Consider the following 25,731-nt stretch of genomic DNA (forward strand, 5'->3'; position numbering starts at 1 on the left):
ATCGACAGACAAGCAGAAACAGGTCTCTAGGCTTTTGTTATCACATGATCTTGCAAACAATAACAAACTAATCTACCTAAGGTATGTAAGACAAGCCAACCCAAACCTGAACGGCTCACTGCCAAAGCTGCCACACAGGATAGACGCAGTCATTTTTCATGATCTCAAGGTAATAAATCAGGAATGTGAATTATTTTGTATGAACAGTCCTGTTAGTTATGATTTGAGGTCCCATTTTAAGGTCATGTGACAATGAACTATGTCTGTTTATTGTAAACTCAATTCAGCCCATTTTAATGGTTATCATAAAGAATTAACATTATGTAACTTCATGTAAGCTATAATATAACATATGAGTTCATGAGCTAAAATGAAAAGTTTCTAAAACACTGCTGAAAGTTACGTTGTACTCAAAAGTAAGAAGTGGGTGACAGAAAAGTTAGAGAAAACTGGGCCATACTGTGAATTGTGTTGAATTTGGCAGAAGTAGCACAGACGCTGCACTGGGTGCAGAATATAAATGGGGGTGGGGGTGGTCGGCTATGTCTTTCCGTAACGCAAATAATTAAGACAGCTAAACTCATTCGGGGAGTTGGAAGATTCTTGCAATGAATACAGTCCAGTGCCTTGGGCAAGGACGGGACAGTACTCCTTTATGATCAGTATAGAGGATAATCAGTGATCTAAAAAGAAATGTTCCACATGTCTTTTTTTGTAAAACTATAATTGTAGAACGTCTCTATAAAATATCATGATAGCAAAATAAGCAAAGTGTACAATCCACTTAGGGAAAATAACTTGTGTTAGTGTATATACAAAAAGTATATCAGACTGTAAACATTTATAAAATTTTTAATGTTAACCAAGTTCAGATGAGTTCTCTCTAATTTGAAAAAGCCAGCCAGTCACTTCATGATGAGGTCACAATATAGCCTTCAAGGTCAGAGACAGAGATGATGTGTTTATTGTGCAAGAAAGGCTACCTGACCTATATGGCCTGTCAAAATGATGCCAATCACCCACCCCAACACTTTTTCTCTGTGAATGTGCATTCATGTGTATAATGAAAAGTCAGCATTAAAGGTGGTAAAAAGCGTAGAACTTTCGACTATTCTGTCTACAGCCTTGTTTCAACAGGACATTTGATCAATACAGAGGCCATCAGCGTGTTAGTGTTTTTTGATCAGTGTTAGTGTTTTTTGATCACAGAGCTGATTGCTATCCAACTGATGGTCTGCTTTAGGCATTAGAAGGGTCATTTGACAGTGCACCTGGCAACCGAATCGTTATCTCCATGTTCATTAGCCAGAGATGGGCAACTGGCGGCCAGCGGGCCGCATGCGGCCCTCCACCTCACTCAGTGCGGCCCACGGATCAATTTTGAAATGTCATTAAAATGTTTGTTTCACATGTTTTTTGCCACATCTGAACTGGATCCTTATTGTAATGATACGATACAGCGATAGGGGCGCTTCCAATATTAAAAAAAAGCTTTCTTCACTACAGCCAGCGAGGAAGAGATACAGAGTGTGGTTTATAAAGAAAACTCAGAATTGTACATTTCAGACAAGGTGGGAAACCGCTGATTTTATCACAGAATTCAAAGTCAACTTATGTGTTTAGTAGGCTATGTTTAGAAACGAAATTAGCCGTGAAAGATTTCAACTTAAAACCACTACAAGACCATGCACGAAGATAACTAAAAGTAGGCTACATCGAAGCTGCTAGAGCCGCTGTCAAAGCCGACCTCAAAGTAAAGCAGGGTTCCCACGGGTCATGGAATTTCAGGAATATCATCAGCATTTTAATAAAGTGTAGGAAATTATATCTTTGGGGGGCAAAGTCATGGAATATCAGGGGCTTTTGTTGTAGGAGTTTAACATTTGCCAAAATACATTAATACAAATATATTGTAATGTCGGCGCACAAGACATTGCATAGCGTTCTCCCACGCAGGGCATGCTGGGATGCGGGAGCGAACATTTGGGGTTTATGTCTGTATTTCTCCTTAGTTTTGAGTGTAATGTTAGCATCTTTGTTGTAACATGTTTCCCTTTTAGTTCTCCCTCGTGTGTGATCCTCTTTGTGTGGGGGGCTGCGTCCACCCCTGTATGTGTAGCGTGTGTGTGTACTTGACCTGCCCCTTGTGTATTGTGTTCTGTGTCTGTGTCCCTGCTCCCGTTCTCATCTAATAAATCTTTTGATTGGACAACTGTGTGTGTCGCTATCAAATCGTGACAATATTTACACGTAGCATTGGTGTTTGAGTTATTAGCTTTTTCCATTACTGTTTGCTTGCGTGGTTGTAGTACCCTACCTGATTTTTCAATGCCCATTTTTTAAATTTCCTGATTGGTCATGGAAATTCAAGATTTTTGTCAGGGAAAAGTTATGGAATTTTACATTTGACTGAGAGTGGGAACCCTGGAAAGATACACTAACAACAGAGCCTTTTTACTAGTCACTACAGGGATACAAGGAAGTTTATTGTCACATGCATATAGTTACTGGAAGTAAGAAATGCAGTGAAATTATGTCTGGTGTCAGCCTATTGCCATTTAAGAGGGGGTACAACAGGGCAAGGGGCTGCATAAGAAAACTCCCAGGGGCCAAGGAAGAAAAACCTTGGGCAGATCCACGGCTCAAGGGGCTAACCCAACTGCCAGGGGTCTTGGTGTGTGTGTTGGGGGATGACAGGGGAGATGGGATAGTGTGCTGTGTATGTGGGGAGAGGGCAGTGTGCAATATGTGTGTTGGAGAAGCTTCCTCATGAGACAATGTGCTGTGTATGGGGGGGGGGGGGGCAGTGTGCTGTAAGTATGTTGGGGATGTGTGGGTTGTATGAGGGGGGGGCAGTGTACTGCAAGTATGATGAAGGGACTTACTATTGCAAGCAGAGTACTGTATGTATGATGTATGTTCTATGGAGATGTGCAAAAGTTGGAGAAAGTCAGATGTGTGTGTGTGTTTTGACGTGTGATGAAATAAGAAAATAAATAAAAGGTCTGTAGCATAGGGAGAGGGATGTAAAAGTGCTAAAAGTCATGTAGGTGTGTGTGTGTGTGGGGTGGTCATGAGTGCTGAGGAGTGAATGAGTGCAAATTCAGTATAGTGTGAATTCAGAGTTGGGAAATGTTTGAGAGTGCTGAGGAGTGAATGTGTGCAAAGTCAGTATAGTGTGAGTTCAGAGTTTGGATGGCCTGGGGATAAAAACTTCTCCTGAGTCTCTCAGTTCTGGCTTTGTGACTACATAGTCGTCTTCTTGATTTCAGCGGTAGGAATAATCCATTGTTAGGATGAGAAAAGTCCTTCAGAATCTTTTGGGCTCTCAGTAGTACTCTTCTGGAATAGATATATTGTAGAGCAGGGAGTTGAGTTCTTATAGTACGTTCAGCTGAGCGCACTACTCTCTACTACTATCTTACTACAATCTCTAACTGTGGAGTTCCCATACCAGGTGATGATGCTACCAGTTAGAACACTCTCAACCGCTGAAGTGTAGAAGGCCTTCATGATGGATGTAGAAACTTTGAATTTCCTTAGCTGACGAAGGAAGTAGAGTCGTTGTCTGGACTTCTTCAGAACATATTGAGTGTTAACAGTCCATGTTAAGTCTTCAGTAATGTGGACACCAAGGTATTTAAAACTTGTGACTCTCTCTACAGGTTGCCTGCTGATCATTAGTGGGGTGTAACTGTAGTTCTGCTGCTTCCTTCTGTAATCAACTACCATTTCCTTGGTTTTATTGATATTCAGTGTCAAGCTGTTAGATTGACACCACTGTGCCACCTCATCAACCTGATCCAAGAAGAGCTGTTCACTGTTACTAATCAGGCCCAAGATCACTGTGTCATCTGCAAACTTGATGATGGAGGTATGACTACTGTTGGCTTTGCAGTCATGTGTGTAGATGTTGTACAGCAGTGGACTCAAAACACAGCCTTGGGGAGCACCAGTGCTGATGGTTATAGCACTATTACCCATTACAGTGGAAAAAGGTTTATTGTGAATGTGTAATATTTTTTAGTTTATTTCAAGTTCATTGATGAAGAGAAGCAATATTAATAATGCATTTGAGTATAGAAAATATTACATTAATGCAACCATACAGACATACTGTGTGTGTGTATATATATACAAAATACTCCTGATTCCTGATATCCTAGTGGTGGACGTGTCATGCACGGTCACATCTGGGCCTCTGACAGCGACAAGAACATTTTGTGGCCCTCTCTATCATCAAAGTTGCCCATCCCTGGTCTAAGTGTCCAGGACCAACAGGACTGATCTGAACTCATGCTGCATGTCATTCAACAGCTCAAGGAAGGACAATACCTGGTGGTTAATATGTCTATGTTTTAGCTTGGTATAAGGAGAGTTCTATACTTTCTTAGCCACCAACTTGTTTGAAAAAAATATATCACAACCATCTGATGGCCAATACAATTTTGATGCACAATAGATAAATGCCTGGTCTCAGATTTGAGGAGGCCTAGGGAAAACATATTTTGTGCAATTTAGAAGTAGGTTGCTTCAGTGCCGACAATTACATGCATATAGTATAAAACATATGCTACATATATGTAAACTGTGATATAAATGATTAAAACCTCTCATGCAATTGCCTAAAAGTGGACCAAGATGTGTTTTGAGGGACAACAATGGACAGTGAAGCCCCCCAAGATCGTAATCTAGTCAGACATGCCTTTAAAGATGGAAGGTCTATCTCCAGAGGAAGAAAAGATTGGGGAAGACTGAGGTCGGTGGCTAAGGCAAGCTAGGATGGCTAATAAAAAACATGTTTTAAATGGATGAATGGCAGACACGCCCTCCATTGCACACTCAGTGGTGAGCGATAGAAATAGCAGCAAAGCCCCAAGTCACAGGCACTGAGGTTTTCTTCCTCTCCCCGCCTCTATAATTAGTCAGATCAGTCACAACATGAAACCATCCAAAAAGTTGCTTCTCCTCTGGATCCAGTCACCAGATCCCCCTATCATTACCAAGCCTTGGCTAAGCTTGATGGGTGGGGAGTATGGTCAACAGAGAGTCTGAAACCATTAAACTATCTACCAAGGTTTTCTTGCTTGTAGGGGACTAGCATTGAGCACTGTGGGACACAAAATGTTTTCCCTCTGCATGAAGGAATCTTAAGGAGGATGACAGAGGTTCCCAACTGTGGCCCACCAAAACATCCTCCTTCACCCAGATATGAGCAAATGGCACAGAAGTTTCTCAAAAGTGCAAGGGAGTAATCTACTTTCTTTTCCCAAGGAGGGTAGAGAATGATGCCTGAATGTCAGAAAGCACAGAGGGGTTTCAAACATCGCCCAGACATGAGCCTGACAAATAATCTGAATCTGGTCTTCCTTAAAGTAAAAAAAAAAAAAAAAAAATGGCAGCATAAGCGGTCATGTCAGAGGAGCTGGAGAGGGTCACGAAGGTCACTTTGGCCAATCAGTCTTCAGATGAATGAAACGTCAGTCTGGAATGCTAACAGGTCAAGCAAAAGACTGGGTGAAATAGAGTCTGTGCATATCACAATTTAACTCTCCATCATCCCGCTGAAAATGCTCAAATGACATGGGCTTCTGGGAGAACTGTTTGGAGTGGCTGTTAGGAAAACCTTCGAATCAATAATTGAAGAATTCAATGATTGGAGGACTAGGCCTGTCCTAACTTCTTATGGATTCTCTATTTCTGAACTGTCTCAAAACTTAGGTTAAAGCACTTTTTTGTCAGTAACCTATGTGAACTGTCTAGGGAAACTGCTCTTAGCCACCAAAAGGAGGGAGATGGAGATGCACCTTTGAGTTAAATTATTACCCACATGGGATCATACTGATGAGTACCAGTGTTCTAAATTGAAGCCCTGAATGACATGTAGTCACCAAAGCCTTATACCAGTATATGAGTTTTGTCCCAAATCGTTATATCGTTTTTAAAAAGTATTAATAAGTCATGCTATTTAACCCTCATAGGGTGTTCGTTTTTTTGTTACACAGGAGGTGCTGCTGGGTCTAGTGGACCCATGGCATTTTAGGCCTTTTAATTCAACATAATCAAACTTTTTTTTTAAAATACTCACAAGATGGTTACTTCATCCCAATTGCAAGTAATATAAACAACACATATGTTAAATGTGTTGTCTTTACCTTTGTGAAATCACAATTATGAATAGAAGTGCCACTCGTTTTTGTTTATTTTTGTATTAAAATATAACAAAATAAGGAAATGCATCATGAAACAGGCATAACCGGAAAATAATCAACAATTGTACAAGTTTTATTTATTTGAATTTCATTAGAAAAGGAACATACTCAATAACATCTGTCTGAACAACACAGCAATTTTATGCCAGACTATACCACACATGAGGGGCAGAGTCTCACTGTGTGTGTATTGCATATGTATTTTTTGATAGGGGATGGCATGAAGAGGTAAAAAGAACAATTGATGTCTTGTGCATGAGGGACTGCCAAGCGTGTAGGTCCTGGTAGCATCCGAATCACCATTGGCAGCCATGCAGTGGGGTTCATTTCTTGAGCAGGAAGACCATTCAATTCTACCATTTGTTGACATCCATATTTTGTCATTTGCAAGATGCTGACAGTCTAGTCCAATGTCTGGCTGCTCAATGGCTGGTTCTATGGCTGGCTGCTCATCGGCTGGTCCTGGGGCTGGCTGCTGGCGGGCTCGTCATGAGGTTCGCTTGCGTTTCGGAGCTGGCTGATAGGCTGGTCCTATGGCTGGCTGCTCACGATCTGGTCCTGAGGCCTGCTTGAGTTTTGAAGCTGACTGACAAGCTGGTCCTGTGGCTGATTGCGGGCTGGTCCTGGCTGCTCACAGGCTGGTCCTGACTGATTGCGGGCTGGTCCTGCCTGCTCACGGGATGGTCCTGGGGCAGGCTGCTCGCAGGCTTGTCCTGGCTGCTGAAGGGTTAGTCCTGAGGCTCTTTTACATTTCGGAGCTGGCTGATTATTATCCTCCTCTTCAAACTCAGTGTCGGACTCTGAATTTTCAGAAATGTTATCCTCATTTCTTTGAAACTATTTTCTCTGCATCACCATCAAAACCCTCTGACACACAAACACACAGGACCTGATTTCCACACTTTAACTAGTTCCGGGTCCAGTGGACCCGAACATCCTGTGTGTAATATAAATGTGAAGGGGGGGTATGCAGGGGGGGGGGGGTTCATTGAAAATGTTTTCTGATTTATGTTCCTCATAGAAAATGAGCCAAGGCCAATGAATCTTAGTTTAAAAAAATAATTATTTGTATCATTTTTACTAAGCTAAAAACTGAAAACGGGTCCCACAGACCCGAACACCTTATAAGGGTTAATCGTATTTCAGGTAATATTAATGTAATTGCAGTTGTGTTGTTTTAATTGAGTATAAATAAATCAAATAACAATACCCAATTACAGTTCTACTGAAACTACTTGGAAACCAAAATGTAAAAACAATATCTATGAAAATTCATTAAAATGGAGGATACCATTTTGGAACCAAATTCTTCATATGTAGCCTATTATATCAATTAATCTGGAACACATTGGTCGTATTATTACAGTATTTTTCAACTGCTTACACACTAAATCTTTGCTTGTCACACAATTTTCTGAACATGTATTCCAAACATCATAACCCCACACCAAATCTGCCAAACCATACACTAATTCTCAGTGTTTGTCTTTACTTCAATTTACTAAAACACATTTTGCAAAACACCACACACAATTTTCTACTTAACACACAAAAATCCAACAGGAAGTAACTTGATTTCGTTTTTCAAACACAACCCATCAAAATGCCACACTAAATCACCAGTGCTTCACTCTCTCTCTTCACGTGTAAACACTCATTACTTTACTGAACACCATCCAATCATTGCCTTAGTATAGGCCTATGAATAGATATACTCTATATGTAGGTATGGACCCTTTCAATCTGCTCCTAGAGGATTTCCGGTTGAAATGTTCAGAACCAATTCAGATACTTTGAAAGGAAAATTAAAGTAATCGGACTATAGCTTACAGTAATGTTCTACAAAACTAAAGTCGACTTTATGTAAAAAATTGTTGCTCTAAAGTGACGCCAAAATGAACGGGGGTCAATGGAATGCTAACTCCAGGTGAAGCCTGATTAGCTTCAGAGCCTCACTAGGGTAGCCTACGTCTTCCGAACGTTCAATTACCCCCTTGGATATGGCACCCGCAGTTTTGAAGAGACGGCAATCGTCGCCTTCACTTTTGATAAGGAAAAAAGCCTTAGACGCTAAATAATAGCCTATACGCTAGGCTAAATAAAACGTTAACATTAACAGAGCTACCAACCACAGCCATCTAGACTGCACAATCTCACGTTCACTCTGCTACTAACAGTTGGATATATAAAGTGTTTGATCAGTTTATCTACTAACAACGATCATAAACTAAACCAGGCTACTTGCTTCTAGGCCATATATTATTATTATATTATGCATATATTTTATGCATCCCAAGTAAATTCAATAGTCATCAAATTTCTCCATATGTCAGAAAGCATGTTCCATGCATTTATGCATAGGTAGCATGACAGCATTTTTTAATTGGGAAATTATTTAGCCTAAATGAAAGCGATATCTTTGCATTTGTCTGAAGTGATGTAGCCTAGATATTATGTTTGTTTCAATATTTGACAGACATTTTAAATATTTGTAATATATATTTTAATTAATTCAATGTATTAAGATATTGTTAACAGTTTTTTCTACCTTAACATAATGTTTCCAAAATCCTTTTGATGGCACATAACCTCACAACATGACGAACAGCACTTCTGCGAATAGCCTTGGCCACACAGCTGAGCTATTCACACCCTGTGACATAACAACAAAAAGATGTTGCTCACATGCACAAAAAACATGGCGGACATTCGTTTTTTCGTCAGCAGAAAGTGAAAAATTCTGAAAGGTTTCGGCACTAATGTTCAAATTAAGTTTTAGATTGAAAAGTTGTGTTTTATTTTCATAATCTTCGTTCAGTGAACACATACAACCGTCAGTTTGGTAGTTAAAGGTGCCCTGCCACACAAAACCGTTTTTACTTGTTAACATGTTAGGTCCATATGTGTTTGTGCTATGGCGTGAATGTGAAAATAAACAGCTACCTCCCTCTGTCACCTCTAGCCACTGAAAAGAAATAAGCAGAGAAATTAGGCCAATTGCAAAAGCTCTTCAGATTGACGTGGAATTGATGAGCTCATTACTATTAATGAGCTCGCCCAGTTGAGACCGTGCCCACAAAATTTGGACAATGCTAGCACTCGCTAGCCAAGCTAAGTTCATGCCAAAGATAATTAATGCGTAGTAAGATGGGTTGTCCTAGTTCATGTCTATGAGGGCAAAGTGGAGTTCAGTCAGAGACGGGCTCTGATTCAGTCCCCACCTGCACAGGGGCGTGTCACTGACATATGACTGACGTTTGAACGCCTCGGTTCCACGCCAGACAGAAGCCGGAGTACAAAACAAACTTGGTGTGCCTTCATTAATGTTGATTTTCTCCCGACTGGAGGGTCATACTGTCACAACATTCTCCTGAAATGGGGAGGAGGATTTGGAGATCATGATACCGTGTCCGAAATGTGCATCCATTGCTCAGAAAAATAAGGCTAATAAGGCTAATAAGGAATAAATAGGGAATAGTGGCCCCCCCTCGTGCGGGGCGTGTTCTACTGCCACCCTATTTGCATACATTTCCAGGGACAGGAAATGGCCTCTCAGGTAGTATCTTCGTAATCAACCATCTTTGTTCATGCCATGAAGCTAAAATTAGTTGATAATGGCTGTCATGTTATGGACAAAACCTACTAGCTGTTAGCCAATCAAAGTCAAGCAGCTTAGCTCGTTGAATATTAATGAGAACTGGCGCAAATCGAGTTTAGTCTTCATGTAGGCTTTCAATACCATGCTAGAATGGCTTGAAACAAGGTAACCAAGGCATTTTTTTCCACAAAAAATGTTAGAGAGTCCATGGTACAACTTCAGACATTACCACAAAGTAATGAAATACGTGTTGCAGGGCATCTTTAACAGAAATTTCGTGAATATAACGCTCAAGCCTATAAACTATAAGTTTACCTACAAACACCCATTGAGATGTGGAAGTAGATAGTGCAGTGGTCACAGACATGTGTTAGTATGTGGGAGACCCTGGGTTTGATTCCCGCATGATATGTTTTGGCAGAGTGAGTGCGCACGTGTACCAACGTCTCTGGAGAGAAGGCGCGCAATTTGAACAAGAAATCGGTTCTCAAACAGAAGTTTTAATTGCAACAATTAGCTAGTTCATGCACCAGGGTGTAAATAGCATACATTACTATGTACAACAGGATACGAATAGAATCCACTTCTAACTATACATTGATGCAAACAGCATACCTTATTCAGAGTGTCTATTACACAGCTGAGCTATTCACACCCTGTAACGTAAAAAACAAAAACATGTTGCTCGTTTTTTTAATTATTATTACATTGTGTGATCAATATGCCAGAGTAAATGCACAGGGGTGCAAATAGCATACACTGATATTTGTACCAGACGGGGTATTAATAGAACCCATTGCTGTGTGCACCGGGGTACGAATAGCATACATTGATATTTGTACCAGACAGGGGTACGAATAGAATTCACTTCTAATTGCACCAGGGTAAGAATAGCATACACTGCTAATTATACCAGGGGTGCAAATAGCCTTACCCATAATATAAACTCTTGTTCATTCATTGCTTCATAAAAGATCAACATCCCATGTATCTTTTAGAGTATTGAACCATTGGCCCAAGCAGTGTGAAATAACTCAAAAATAATACAAGTAGAATTGCATAAACATAAAAGCTGAGATCACCCACATAGCAAGAAGCTGGTCTGAGGGCAGATCTGGTGTTCTTCCCATCAAAACATATTTTGAATACAATCAATGTTATTATTTTAATATTCTGGCAAGTTTAAAATATTATGATGGTTGACAGTGGGTCAGAAGTGGTGGTCCGATATCTGAAAGCCTGATTTCACTATCTGGGTTTTTGCGCACAATTTGGTCCCCCTCACTTTTAAAATATCTCCTTCGCACCTGTTTTGGACAGACTCGCAATAGATGTAGTAGTAAATGGATAGTGAATGACTACACACCAGCATGGACAGAGTGAAAGAGTGAGGGGAAAGAGAGCAAGATTCACAAACACCCACAAATATTATGCAAGCCTTTGTTTCCACAGCACAAGAGCCTGGACAGAGGGTAAAAGTAAGCGAATCACATCATTAGGCCGCCAAGGCTAAAAATATCTCCACTTAGGTGGGTGGGGGTGGGGACATACCATTCACCAGTGCTATGGTCGTCCTCATTAACTGTTCATCATTAATATTGTCTTTCTGTGCAATCTCAAGCTATTGATTATCCTTTGCTTGTTCAAATTATCTTAAATGTATGTCTCCTTTTTCTTTCCGCAGTCCATATATCCAGGATTAAAGTCTTTAAATTCACTGTGCGCAGTCTTCCCTCCTCATCTCTCCTGTCTTTCCCCAGCACTCATGTTGGTTCTTCTCTAATGAGTGAAGCTGAAAAGGGAAACGCTTCAGTTGTCAGTGTCTGTAATTGCCCTTCTTTGCCCTCTCTCTCTCTTCTCATCCCCACATTCACCACTATGTCTTTCTTTCTGAGTTTGATGTTAATGGGAGTTAGCAGCCAAGTTATGGACCTCCCATGTTTCGAATTCCAGCCTATAATGATAATTGGAAAAAAAAGAGGGAACAAATGATCATGGACAGTGTTGCTTTAAGCAATCAACCATTCCACTAGTAAAAAAAAAAAGGTACGTGCTGAGCTAGCTGTAACTTTTCAAACCAATGCCTAACCCCTCAGCCCACTGAACATGCATACTGGACCATACCTCTCAGATTCATGAGATCAGCAGGCATTTCCCATACATGTTGCTACGGTGCTGGAGCCACTGTTTTATTAATTTGGTGGTTCATGACTGCCTATTAAATACTTTCCTCAATTTTTCCTTGAGCTTCATAGCAGTCCCAGAATGCAATGGAAAACAGAAAGGCATATTAATCAATCTCTCCACTGTCCCTTTAACAACAAGAGAGGTTGAAGACACTTGCACTGCTTCCTATAGTTTTTAAGCACTTCCAATGTCTTAGTGGCGTCTTACTTAAAATACGTAAAATATGAGAAATGTTACAGAACTGACAATGCCAATGAATTTCATTGTATGTTTACAACAATTACAATAAAGCTCATTCTATTCTAGAAAATGCCCCCATCCCCTTTTAGTTAAAAAAAATAGCTGCAAGCAGCAATGAGGGGGCCAAGCAGTTAAGCAGGAGTTGGGATTGGATTGGATGGGACTGGACTGAACTGTGTTGTGTTAGATTGGATTCGATTGGACTTGTTTGAATTGGACTGGACTGGATTTGAAGGTCACCGAATTTATTGTGTGTCCTCACGATGTACTCCTAAGTCCACATACCAAGTTTGGTTTAAAGTGGTGAAAGTGTTGATAATTATAGCACCCCTAGTGGTGAAAGCACACCAAATTAATTGTGCATCCTCAGGATGTAGTCCCAAGTCCACATACTAAGTTTGGTTGCGATAGGTGAAAGTGTTGGTAATCATAGAGCCCCTAGTGGTCAAATGTCACCAAATTTGTTGTGGGTCCTTAGGATGTGTTTACGACTCAACGCACCAAGTTTGGTGTCAATGCGAAAAAGTCTTCCTAATTATAGCACCCCTAGTGGTCAAAGTACACCAAATGTATTGTGTGTTCTCAGGATCGGGTCCCGAGTCCATATACCAAGTTTGGTTTCAATAAGTAAAGGTGTTGCTGAGATATGAGCTAATTTCCTGTATCTCTAGCGCTCCCCTAGTGGTCGAAGGTCACCAAATGTATTGTGTGTCTTCAGGATGGGGTCTCAAGTCCATGTACCAAGTTTGGTTTCAATATGTGTAAGCATTGCTGAGATATGAGCCTACTTCCTGTGATTATAGCGCCACACTATGGTCAAAATGTACCAAATTTCTTGAGCCTCCTCCTAATTGGGTCCTGAGCACATGTAGTAAGTTTAGTCTTGACACGAGAAAACGTTGCTGAGATATCACTTCACTTCCTGTTTGGTGGCTTTGCTGACAATTTTAATTGGCTGTTACGGGCGAATGGTTTTAGATTTGAAGACAAAAAGGATAACTTGAGGCTTGGTCTGAAGATCATCTGCACCAAGTTTCGAGAAAATCGGACAAACTTTGTGACCTGTGAGAACTTTTAGGTGTTTTTGATTAAATTCAATATGGCAGCCAAATCAATTACGATGACATCACAATTTGGCTTGGGTCAGCCTATGGACATCCAACAGTATTAACAGACCCCACTAGTACATTTTAATTCCAAACACAACATCAGCTACAGGCCAAAACATATTTTTCCTAATTGCAGCGCACCCTAGAGGTGAAAGGTCACCAAAGTTTTTGAACATCCTCCGGATGGGGTCATGAGTCCACGTACTGAGTTTGGTTATGATACATGAAATCGTTGCGGAGATATGAGCTCCTGTTTGGCGGCTTCGCCACAAATTTCGATTGCAGGGATGCAAACAGAGGTATGGTCAAAAAGGAGTGAGATTATCGAAGCCCACGCCCCCACAGGAAATATCGTATAATTACATTTTGCCACCACCTCTGCCATCCAGGGCTCACCCTATTCACACAAAAATGTTCTTTATATGAAAATACACTGTCCCAGTTCCTTCCCTTATTCTGTCTGCTGGGGCCTGACTTTGGCTGGTAACTGGCTTGTCTTGACAGAGGAGCTGGGCCACACTGGGTAGATATGATGGTAGCCACTCTCTCTGTGTGTATAGCACTCTGGCAGTGATTCAACATAGCATGCACTCCCTTGTTAGCATAATTAATCTCTTTCATGCAGAAAGTACATTTGGCATGTCCCTTTTTTTCAATTTTTTTGAAAAAGTCTGACATTTTGAATTTGTGTTTGGCTGTCTTGACCTTAATCTCCGTTTCAACCTGTAACCAAGACCAGTTCCAATTTGTTTTACAACCCTTATCCACTTTCTTAACTGTTAGTGCCTCACTCTCATCAAATTCTCTCATTCAGCAAATGAAAAGTTGCATATATTAGCCATAGCCTAGACCTGACAGTATCATAACAGAGTGCAAAATAGTTCACTTCACTTTGCCCCCTTTCTCAATGCGCCCCAAAATAATGTTCTTCTGCACGAAAATGTAGTTAAAATGTATCAACAGTAGTGCGGTCTGTCTGTTAGGATAAGCCCACACATCAGTTTCTCGCCCTTATGTGGTAGGTGTCATTGAAAATAAGTCAGTTCGTCACTTGTCACATTTGCGAAAAAGCCTAGACCAGCGGCTCATGGCTACTAGACGTCAACAAGCTGCTAGCCTAAACAAGTACGTTACCATTAGGCTACACATTGGAAAAGGGGGTAGAGTTGGATATAACGTTAGGCTGCTACTAAAATATTACAGGACAAAATACTGCTAGTCTGTCCGGAACTGAACTAAACTGACTGACGCAACAAACAAGGTTAAAAAAAATTCCAACTGTATTTTTGCTAGTCATGTAAAATGTAGTGCTAGTGTGCTACCTAGCACTGACCTGGCATAGTTATTGTAAAGACTGTAATGACACATTAGGACAACCTAAACATTACATAATGCAAATGGTAGAAATTATGTGATTAGAAGACATCAAATATGGTTAACCTTACCTTTCTTGCAAAAAAGACCAGGCGCGACACAAAATTACTGGATCCCGGACTGATAGATGTAACGTTAAATCCTTGCAGTGAGTGCAGGGAAGTGCAGCCCCGTAGCAGTAGGATAATGGTGCGATTGGGATTTTTACGTGCACAGCTTTTTGATTTAGTGTTGTCTTACACTTCCTGTGTTTCATGGACTGTAACGTAGGCTATGTGTTTATGTAGTCATTTTAATACAGAATTAACTTTGATGAAATTATAATCAGACACTTCAACCCCCCCCCCCAAAGAAAAACTCATAGGATCTGCACGATTCACACAAGTCCCCCAGACAGCCGTGAAAAAGGCGGCGCCGTTTGCATCCCTGGATTGGCTGTTACGGGAGAACGGTTTTAGTTCCGAAGAGGAAAAGGGATAACTTTTGTGCTGCTTGGTCTGAAGATCATATGTACTAAGTTTCGTGAAAATCGGACAAACTATGTGAGGCGTGAAACTTTTTAAAGGTTTTTGACAAAATCCAAAATGGCGGAAAATCCATCATGGCGGAAATTGACGTCATAGGGTGCGTTGAACTCGGTTTGATCCAAGGATTCCAACAGTACTTCAAAATCAGGCCAATGGGTCAGAAGTTACGTGCGTGAACGCATGTGCAACTTTGGCCTGTTGGTGGCGCTAGAGCGCTCGAGGTGCCGTCTTGAATCTTGGTGAAATTAATCATGGGAACTCTGCCTAATTAGTGTGCCAAATTTCACAACTTTTAAAAAAATCTGCACTTTTTAGCCAGGCGTTCTATGGGCTGCCATAGACTCCCATGCCAGAGGAATAATAAATATTTCTAATAAATATAATAAATATAATAAAAACTTCATACATCAAAGCGTTGCTGAGATACAAGCTCACTTCCTGTATTGCAGCGCCCCCTATAGAGGCCAAATGATGCCAATTTCCTAGGGCGTCCTCACAATCAGATACCAAGTCCCTGTACCAAGTTTGGACTTCATACATTAAAGCGTAGCCGAGATGTTAGCCCACTTCCTGTATGTTAGCCCACTTCCTGTAACCGCTGAAACTTTTTGTAGAGTTTGGACTAAATCCAATATGGCGGGGGTCCAATATGGCGGAAAGTGACGGGATAGGGATCGATGAACTCGAGATTGTTCAAGGATTCAGACGCTACCTCAATTGTGAAAATCAGACAAAAGAGTCAAGGATCACACGCATGAACGCATGTCCAGCTTTGAACTGGTGGTGGCGCTAGAGTGTTCAATGTATATGCATGAAAATTGCTGTGAGTGATTGGGACAGTGTCCTGACTAATGGTATCAAGTCTTGTTATGTTAACTCAAAGCGTCACCTAGATGTTTGTCCACTTCCTGTTTGGCAGCTTCATCACCATATTTGATTGGCGCTCACGGGCAAACAAAAATGAAATTGAAAAATCTGACAAGTATCGTTTGTGCGGCTCGGGAAGAAGATCATCTCCGCCAAGTTCCATGAAAATCGGATGAAATTTATGACCGCTGAAACTTTTCGTAGAGTTTGGACTAAATCCAATATGGCGAAGGTCCAATATGGCAGAAAGTGACGTAATGGGGTCATTGAACTTAGGTCGGTCCAGGGATTCCAACGGTGCCTGATATGTGAAAATCGGACGCACCGTTCAATGGTCACATGCGTGTATGCAATCCAGGTTCGACCCATTGGTGGCGCTAGAGTGTTGGGCATAGAGTTCTGGAAATTGGTGAGAGTGATCATGGGACAGTGCTGAATCAGTGTGCCAAATTTCATAACTTTAGACACAGCGGTTCAATTTTCGGCCAGATTTTGACCTGTTGGTGGCGCTAGATGGCTGGGTTTAGAGGTCCGTAAATGAGTGTGAATGGTCAGTGGAGTGTCCCGAAACTTTCTGCCAAAAAATCTGCACTTTTTAGCCAGGCGTTCTATGGGCTGCCATAGACTCTAATGGCAGAGGAATAATAATAGGAAAAGCTAGTAACTCAATGGGTGCCTTCGCAGCTTCGCTGCTTGGCCCCCAAAAAGAAAACTAACAAACACAATGGGTGCCTTCGCAGTTTCGCTGCTTGGCCCCCAATAATAAGAAATCATAGAAACACAATGGGTGCCTTCGCAGCTTCGCTGCTTGGCCCCCAATAAATGTAGCTGCAAGCAGCAATGTGGGGGCCAAGCAGTTTAAGCATGAGTTGTCATGGAATTAATGGTTGTTACATTAGACATTGTGACAGTTTCTATCCCCAAGCCATCAGGATACTGAATTATGGCGTCCCTAGTCAGTACTGGATTAACAGATCATAGACACCTGAGCACAAATGTCTGATGCGCCCCCCTATAGCCTATAGCTTGACTAAAACCTTAACATATTACAGGCTATTGACAGATGACAATAAATCAGTCATTTACTTCTGTTTATGACAATAATAATTGTATCATCTATCCTCTCTCACATCATGCACCCACTTGTTGCTTTCTGTCCTGACTGGGAACATCCAATGCTTTCCATTTCTCCAAACTCCAAGTTCTGTCATTGTATCTGTCCTCTGCTTTCAAAGTTCTGTCATTGTATCTGTCCTCTGCTTCCCATTTCTCCAAACTCCAAGTTCTGTCATTGTATCTGTCTCATTGAAAATCCATTGGTTAATATGGCCCTGTCCCTAATAGTCAAACATCACTACATTTACTGTGCGTTTGGTGTCAATATGAGAAAGTGTTGCTAACTACAATGCCTCTAGTGGTCGAAAGTTGGTAAATTTATTGTGTGTCCTCAAAATAGGGTCCCAAGTCCATATACTAAATTTGGTTTCTATATGTGAAAGTATTGCTGAAATATGACCCTACTTCCTGTGATTATAGTACCACTAGAGGTCAAAGCACAACAAATTGATTGTGTGTCCTTGGGATGTGCTCCAAGTCCACATACCAAGTTTGGTTTTGATAGGTGAAAGTGTTGTTAGTTATAGCGCCCCTAGTGTTCAAACGTTACTAAATGTATTGTAGGTCCTCAGGATGTGTTCATGAGTCCACGTACCAAGTTTGGTGTTGATACGAGAAAGTCTTGCTAATTATAGCGCCCCTAGTGGTCAAAGTACACCAAATGTATTGTGCGTCCTCACCGTGGGGTCCCAAGTACATATACCAAGTTTGGTTTTGATACATGAAAGCGTTGCTGAGATATGAGCTTACTTCCTGTATCTCTAGCGCCCCCCTAGTGGTTGAAGGTCACCAAATGTATTGTGTGTCCTCAGAAGTCCATACACCAAGTTTGGTTTCTATATATGAAATCATTGCTGAGATATGAGACTACTTGCTGTGATTATAGCGCCCCCCCCTAGTGGTCAAAAGACACCAAATTTATTGAGCCTCCTCCTAATTGGATCCTAAGCCCATGTACTGAGTTTGGTTTTGATACGTGAAAGCCTTGACGACATCCGAGTTCACTTCCTGTTTGGCGGCTTCACTGCCAAATTCGATTGGATGTGACAGGTGACCTGTTTTGCATATGGGTCCAAAAAAAAGCAATGCGTTTGTCAGTTATAGTCTGAAGATCGTCTGAGCCAAGTTTCGTGAAAATTGGATGAACTTTGTGACCTGTGAAAACTTTTAAGTGTTTTTGATGAAATCCAATATGGCGGAAGATCCGTCATGGCGGAAATTGACGACATGCAGTACGTTGAACTCGGCTTAGTCCACGGATTCCAACGATATCTCATTTTACAAAAACGGGCCAATGGGCCAGAAGTTACATGCGTGAACGAATGTCCAAATTAGGCCTCTTGGTGGCGCTAGAGTGCTTGAGGTGCCGGCATAAAACTTAGATAGATAGATAGATAGATAGATAGATAGATACTTAATTGATCCCCAGGGGAAATTCAACTTGGTGAAATTAATTATTGGACTGTCCCGAATCAGTGTGCAAAATTTCACAACTTTTTATGGGCTGCCATTGACTTCCATGACAGAATAATAATAATAAGAAAACATAGAAACACTATGGGTTGCCTCGCAGCTTCGCTGCTTGGCCCCCAATAAGAAAACTAACAAACACTAAAGGTTGCCTCGCAGCTTCGCTGCATGGCCCCCAAATATAATTATAGATAATCTACTTACCAGGCACAGCCACTGGTAAACTCCACCATCCATTTGCATCCTTCTTTAGTTAGTTAGTGAGTGAGACATGCACCCCAATCAACTCCCTAGTCTCCTCTCGGCGAGATCTCTCCCCATGGTCCCAGTATTGTTGACCTATTTGTACACTTGACAACTCAATTTTAGATGGCATAAAGATGGTGTGAGGCTCTATTAATTTGATTGGCTTCATTCATTTCCAACCTATATGTGTAATTGGACTGGTCAAAACTGGTTTACAAAGTTATCCTTGTCTTATAATGGTCCCCATTTTTGACCAATTGTTTTTGTGCTATTTGCAGTGGTGCATAAATACCTTGAGCCATCACAAAGAGAGGATACACAAGACAAAGGGCAAAACTGAAATTAAAAGGCAAATTTAATAAGAGACAGTCAAGTGATGCTGGTGAATCCATTCTTTATTTATTCATTAACCATGTTTGATTAGAAGGTTGCATCAGCAAACGAGTGAATAGCCTGCAACGGGGTTGTGCCCACATCGTGGATACCGTGATGCCTTAAATGCCTTGTGTGGGTCTGCATGGGTCAGCTCAGCTGAATAATAACCAGAGGACAAACATCAGCTCAGTCTTCAGCAGCACCACACAACTCTACTCAGTTGGAGAGGTGGAGTGGAGCATAGAGCAAAGTTAGTGTTTTCCTTTTATCATGTATGTATCTTTCTTGTATGTTTATAGTGTTTTAACCATTTCTCCTGAAACTAATCAATGGGTTTGCAAAAAGTAGTGTGTTAATTGTTCACTACGTATTTGTTGAAAACTGTCTACTTTCTGTCAGTTTACCATAGGGACTTCTGCCACTCATTTCCAAACACATTTCCTAACAGGCTTAAATGAGGCCAAATTGAGGCCTCTCCAGTCCTGGATGTCTGCAGGTTGCGGGTCGAGATGGTGAGATTATACAGCTGGGCAACCAGTGTTTCTTTCTCAGCCTTTACCTTCTATAGCAAGCAGCCCATTAGACTCATACATACATAATACCTCAATGCTTGACAAAAGCAAATGGCTATCCTTATGGTCTCACTGTGTCCACAGAGATACGCATTTGTTTAACCTCAGGAGGTGTACCATAAGAACTCCGCAAGTGCTATGAGCAAGCATGCAGTGTTCAAAGTGACCTCTACATTAACACAAAAAAGTCACAAGATTGTTTGTTTAACATCAACACAATACATCACTTTAGAATCTCCTAAGGGAGACACTAATGTTTGCGTGCATTGAGTGTCAACAGACACACTATTTCTGAAGGCAACACTTGGCTGTTGTGGTAATACAAATGCCTCATCCAGCACAAGAGCTTCTACTGCCTGCCTGTTTGCCCCTGGAATAACTGGGTGTCACCAAAAAAAAAAGCCATTCTAAGTAGGTCATATGATAGGCTATTGTGTAAGACAGATGGAACAAGCTGATGCTCATCATACAACAGCCCTTGGCAAAAGACAAATGCAATGTAGGTGGATGCTTGTCATAGTCTAGTACAACAGTTCAGTAAGAATTTTGTGCAACAAACCACGTGCAAACACAGCTGTGACATATCTCCATGCAAAATCAACCAGCAACTTTTAAAGAATGTAAACAGCACACCCCCCCCCACACACACACACACACGACAGTGGGCAAAATGCATGGCACCATGTTATCAAGGCCCTGACTAATATGGCTGTATTGTTGAAGGGCCACTCTAATGCTTAAATATTTACAGTCAGACTTGTGAACTCCCGACCCATGCGGATCCCTGGAGATAGGCTCGCAGTCCTGGCAGCATCCAACACTTTCTCCTTGCTTCTCCAGTTTGACATGACATTAAACTGAACATCTTCTGAGAGAAGAGTTACTGCATGTCATGATGTACATGTCTGGGTTCAGTGTCTGCTCTAAAACTGGACCTTGGACAAGTTTACCTTTTGGTCTCATCTCACATTCTAGAATTCCAATGTGACTTCCATGGATCCCCACCACCATCACCAACTCCATCCGTATCCCTTATCTCCTGTTCTCCCTCCACCTGCCCAAATACTCCTGGTTCACCTAACATTACTCTAGATACTCCTCATCTCTTGGATGGGATATTGTGTCTTAATTTCTTGAATACCACAAGCATAGTTCAGCCTTTTGTGTAAGCGGCTGGCTCCTGCCTCCCTTTGAAATGTAGATCATTAAAGATGACTAAAGTGGCTCACTGTGACACTATGCCTCCCAGGTGTAATAGAGCAGGATCTGCATTATGTGCCTGTAAGGCCTTGAGTGAATGGACTTTCTCAAAAGTTACAGAAGAGGATTTTGGTGCAGTAAGAACACAATGCTGGGACTTCTAAAGAGGACAAGAAGGAATTCCAATTATGTGCACCATAGCAGTGTCTGGGCGTGACAACTGTAGAGTGGGTCTACATGTGTGTGTGCGTATGTGTGTCTGGTAGGAATCATGGGACTTTGGTGGTATCCGATTTCATTTAAAGCAGCAAAGTAAAATACTACAAACAGATTTATATTCAAGGTGATGAGACAAAATACAAAGTCTTGACTGTTTTAGCACAGTGTCAAACATTTTGTATTGCTTTCATCCACATCACAAATAAGCAAATCTCTGTACAAAGTTTTAAAAATGTCTAACAGATTTAAAAATGTCTAACAAGTTAGGTCCAAGTATTTGGATAATGACAGTTTTTTTTTATTATTATTATTTTGACTCTGTACCACCACTCAGCTTTAATTCAAGGGGTTGAACAAAAATATTGCATGGAAGCACGAAGCCTGGAACAAATAGACAATACCAAACAAAGAGGTCTTCTCCTGCGATATGCTTTGCAAGGCCTTTACTGCTTTACTGCTACTTGTTTAATTTTAGCCTTTAGTTTTGTGTTAGGTAAGTAAAAAATAATGCTCAATTGCTGCTCAATCAATGCTTTGCCTTGAGAAACTTTTCGGTTACTTTTGTGGTATGTTATGGGTCATTATCCATCTGCACTTTAATCCAACAGCATTTGGCTGAATCTTAACAGAGAATGTAGCCATACAGCACACATTAGAATTCATCCTCCTACATTTATCAGCAGTTCAATCCTAAATAAACACCAGTGACCCTGTTCTATTAGCAGCAAGACATGCCCATGCCATAACTACCTCAGTAGTTTGACAGGTGGTGAGGTATGCTTTGGATCATGAACAGTTGCTTTCCTTCTCCATACTTTTCTCTTTCCATCATTCTATAAATTAACCTTGGATTAAACTGTCCTCCAGAACTAGGGATACCTTTTTTTGTTTCATACATTCTAATCTGGCCTCCCTGTTCTTGCGTGATACTAGTGATTTGAACCTTGTTGTAAACCTTTGTATTTGTACGTATGCAGGTGTTTCTTGGCTGTTGACTTTGATAATGATATACCCTCCTCTCCAAGAATGTTCTACATCTTAGTTGTCTTCCATGCCTTTTGGTGTTGCTGAGCTCACCAGTGCATTCCTTATTTTAAAGAATGTACTTAATTGCAAATGCAAACACCTGGAATAAAGACCTTTTATCTGTTCAATTTGTCATGAAATAACAAGGTAACAGGCCACATTTGGCAATGGAACTGCTTGTCCGTCAACTGTCCAATTAGTTTTGAGACACAAAAACGAGGTGACAATATATATTCCTAAAGTCCGTCCGGCATCTTTTGTGTTTGTTATTTTTTAAATGCATTTGTCATGTCTTGATGTCACGGGCACGCTGGCGACTACGCCACTCCATCCGGCATCTTTCGTCTTTTTGTTATGTGTCTTGTTTGTGGAGCGCTTTGGGTTGCACTCTGTGCATGTTAAATGCGCTTTAAAAATAAAACTTGACTTGACTAAAAGGATCATGCAATATTTTTGTCTACACTTCAACAACAACTTAAGTGCTTCGTTTCAGCCATTTTGGTGATGTACAGAGACAAAATTACAAACATTGTGTCATTGTCCAAGTATTTATGGACCTAACTGTACATCACATGCAATCTGAGACTGTAATAGCCGACCTACACAGGGTGTGCAACTGAAGCGTTCTACTACAATGAAGGCTGTCAGATTCTGTTGGATTCGCCCATCTCTCCAGGAGAAGCTTGCCAGCCATCACTCATTGACAAACTTAAAACAGAGTACAGCTCTATCTAGTGGCCAACGTTTTAGTGCCAGTGGATCCTTTATCCAACTGTTACAATGTTCTAACACACAATAATAGGACATAATGACTGCACATATATTAAAAGGGAAATACAGACTTACCTGTAAAATATTTGGCCTTGTTTAACCTCATAGAGGCAGGCCCCATCTTATGGGATGACTTAACTCTGGTCAGCATGTCTATCTGTCACTCAGGGCCTTTCCAGCAGCATTCCACACATTAGTTGGTAACTTGAGGGGAGACAAACAGACAAGACTGTTAAGATTTAAGTCAGAACAACACCTCTTATTAATTAGTATCACAATTTTCACATTTAAAACATTTATATTGTTATGGATTTGAAAAATATTTTTCTGCTAACACTTTCATTTCTGCTGCAGCAGGTTGTGCGCAACAAAGTAGATGGACATACAGTGGGCAGTGCTTCGACTTGGCCAGCTTCACTCGCGGTCTGCGCGTGGGATCACGCGGTATCACGCGACTTGAATTTGTATTTTCCCAGTGTGAAGCTGCAACAACCCAAACAACCGGTAGATGGCTCAAGTGAGCAGAGTGTCTCGTAAAAAGAAATGGAGCCTGGAAAACCCTACACAGACTTCACTACAAACTTTAGCAGACTGGTTTAGAAATAATTTAATAGCCAGAAATATGCCTGCCCTGACCTAATAAAGAAATATTTGGTTAACTGCGAGTGAATCCCGCTTGCAGCCGTAGAAGAAACGCAGGACAAATGAAACATTCTGGTTTTCTCCGAGTGCAACGATGATAGACAGACATCATTTGGACAAAATATAGAGCATATTAACCTCCGTTGCTGCTCAGCCAAATGCCTTCCTGTTACCCTGTTATCACGGAGTTACAGGCGATAAACGATTTTTGATGGTCACAAGTTTACTTCATTAGCGGTTTATTTTTTGATTATTAAAGAGTGTTTTTCATTTAAAGGTTTGACCTCGTGCTTATTCAGTAGAGCATTTAGTGCTCTTCCCAATCCCAGACGTTCACATTGCATGTTTGTTTGTAATGGATGCAACCACGAGATACGCTTGTCATAGGCGCCCGATACCGTGGATGCTCCGTCTCTCGGCACCCACTGAAAACATCGAGCACCCACGTGTGACAGCTTACAGTCCCGGCTAAATTTACATTCATTTAAAATGAAACATCGCAGTTTATGTTAAATTCAGCATCTCTCATAATGTGATTGGATATGTTGCTGTCAATTCCCTACTTCATATACTAACCACCAATGAGAGGGTCTTTTCAGATGAAAATTCCTGACACTTCCCACCTGAAGTATTAACGAAGGCTTTGTCGGTCTTCAGCCCGAATGTTTAAAATGTATATAGCCCTGAATATCATTTTAAAAGTAGTCTGACAAAGCTTATTGTTTTGTGACACAGCTAAACACTGGTACCTCATAGAACGTCTATAACAGACAGCTTCATGCGCCTTGGGAGAGAGCCTGGCAAGACTGTGCTTTATGATTGTTGCCTTCTGATGGTATCTTGCTAATTCACTGAACTGCATTAGGTGACACAAATGGTTTTGCCTTTATCTTATAACTCCTTGTCTGAGCGACTACCAGGCCTATGGTTTTTAAAAGTCAGATGTTCCCTGACAAAGACATTCGAAAATTAAGAATGTTTATTGACTTGAAAAATACACTAATTTTTGCAAACTCCCTTCATTCAACCCTTGAAGACATCGGCGTCTGGTGCGCTATGTAGATCGTTTTCTGTATTCATTTAATTTCTCAGAATTTAGGTCTACTAGGCCTACAATAACGTCATCACCAAATACATCTTTTATTTTTAGTTGATCAACCACAAAGAGTAGCATAGGCCTACTGTGCACAGTGCACTGACGACTGTAGCAGCCCAACGTAACCAGTTGTAGATGAGAGGCAACCCCTTGTTTCAGATAGCCTGGACAACATGTTACCTGGGTGTTGCCTACATTATTAATTAATGGTAGCCTACAATAGTTAATTGATTCGCGTAACATATTAGTTGGCTCAAAGAGTAGGGAATCAGGATGGAGAGAGTCACGCGTGTGTTGCTTTTGCGGGAGTGAATCCAGTTTAATGCTAGTTTTCAAAACATATATTTTTTACATGTCTTTTGTCCGAGTGGCTGTAATGTAGCCGAGCGGTCATGGCGTATGAAAAGCGACTTCAAACCGCCTAAAACAACTTGTTTGTGAATGTCTGACAACTGCTGCAGCGCATGCACGCGCAAGGAAACCAGTAGGTGGTGAAACCAGAAGGCACACAACACCGGAACGATTTTAAGGCTATTTAGCGATAGGCTACTCAATGGTGCTATTTCACATGCATTATAGCGACCCCCACTCACGGGGTTAGTGGAAGGTGTTAATAGGCGATTATGCGTAGCCTACAGTGGACTAGGGCTGTCAAAATTGCTCAAAAAATGACGTTCGAATATCCCTCTAAAATAAACACATGTATTTGAATATATTGGAATATCTAGGCTATATTATTTGCGCATTATGTCAGTGATGATCATCATGTCATCTGTTTTTAACTTTTGTATGGTTATTGCTTGACAGGGGGATCCCAAGCAGCTTTCAGCCATAAGGCATTTCCTAATTCACCTGACACTGATATTCAAAATGTTGAAACTATT

General features: G+C 41.0%; 1 protein-coding gene across 1 annotated transcript in view; it reads right to left on the reverse strand.

Moving 5' to 3' along the window:
• Positions 1-23,253, reverse strand: part of arhgap20 (Rho GTPase activating protein 20) — a 63,836-nt gene extending 40,583 nt beyond the window's left edge. Inside the window, exon 1 of the mRNA XM_048234699.1 lies at positions 23,185-23,253. The gene's annotated coding sequence lies outside the window, so the exon portion shown is untranslated. The remainder of the gene's footprint in view (positions 1-23,184) is intronic.
• Positions 23,254-25,731: the final 2,478 nt, after the last annotated feature.

This window comes from Alosa alosa, chromosome 23 (genome assembly GCF_017589495.1).
Source record: "Alosa alosa isolate M-15738 ecotype Scorff River chromosome 23, AALO_Geno_1.1, whole genome shotgun sequence".
NCBI classification, from domain to species: domain Eukaryota; kingdom Metazoa; phylum Chordata; class Actinopteri; order Clupeiformes; family Clupeidae; genus Alosa; species Alosa alosa.